The sequence below is a fragment of the Brassica oleracea genome, chromosome C6 (assembly GCF_000695525.1).
Source record: "Brassica oleracea var. oleracea cultivar TO1000 chromosome C6, BOL, whole genome shotgun sequence".
NCBI lineage: Eukaryota > Viridiplantae > Streptophyta > Magnoliopsida > Brassicales > Brassicaceae > Brassica > Brassica oleracea.
Genome location: NC_027753.1, coordinates 20,865,220 through 20,866,572, shown reverse-complemented (window position 1 = coordinate 20,866,572; position 1,353 = coordinate 20,865,220).

The following is a 1,353-nucleotide window of genomic DNA, read 5'->3' as shown; positions in this document are numbered from 1 at the left end:
AAATAAAGGGCAAAAATTTTTAGAGGTTCGGTCCGGGTATGGACTGAGCGACGTGAGGCATCGACCGCGGCCTAGTCGGCCGGGATCGGGTCTTACAGGACATCTTCCTCGGAATATATTCCGAGGAATATTTCGTCGAAACTTCAGAGGATTGGACCATCGGAAATTCCATCGAAATATCCCGACGAAGTTCTCCCTCGGTATATTCCGAGGAGCTCTCTGACGAACTGGTTATCCTCGGAATTTCCTCGGAAATTTGTTTCCTCGGAATTCCGTCGGAAAATTCCGAGGGATTTCCGAGGAAAATTGAATTTCCGAGAAGTTATTTCCGAGGACTTGTTTCGTCGGTATGTCGTCGGAATAGCGTTATTCCGACGACATACCGACGATTTTTTCCCTCAGTATGTCGCTGTTTTCTTGGAGGGACATGTTCCTCGGAATATTCCGAGGGACCCCGTTCCTCGGAATTTTCCGAGGAATATTTCGTCGAAACTTCAGAGGATTGGACCATCGGAAATTCCATCGAAATATCCCGACGAAGTTCTCCCTCGGTATATTCCGAGGAGCTTACCGACGAACTGGTTGTCCTCGGAAATTTGTTTCCTCAGAATTCCGTCGGAAAATTCCGAGGGATTTCCGAGGAAAATTGAATTTCCGAGGAGTTATTTCCGAGGACTTGTTTCGTCGGTATGTCGTCGGAATAACGTTATTCCGACGACATACCGACGATTTTTTCCCTCGGTATGTCGCTGTTTTCTTGTAGTGGTTGGGGCTTCAGTTGCATCGACGACCGTTTCTGGAGTCGAGCTGTCCGCTGGCAAGGCGATGGACTCGGGGACTATGTTGCTGTCTGGAGTCGTTGCCTGGTCGGGTGATTCTGGATCACTTTTTATGGAGATCTCGGGAGCGTTTTGAGCTTTCTTAGCTCGCTTCGGGTTGACCGCGGGGGTGTTCTGAGTTTGTCGTAGTTTATGCTCGGCCAAGAAGCATAGCCTAGACTATTTCTGGCATCCCCAGATTACAGCTGTTTCGTTTGGAGTTAGGAACTTGATGCCAAGGTGGTAAGTCGATGGTACCGCTTTCATGGCATTGATCCAAGGAGTTCCTATGATGACATTGTAGATGGCCGGGTTATCGACTACCGCGAAGTCAATGATTTTAGTCACCTCTTTTGCATCACTGGGAGTTTGATTGATCTGAGGGTCATTGACGTTGCACCTGAGAAACCGGTGAGAGGTTTTGGTTCCGGGACGACTTCTCCGAGTTCAATGTTCATACTCTGGAGGGTATCACGGAAGATGACGTCGACTGTGCTTCCCGTGTCGATAAGGATCCTTCCTACTTCCAGGTCTC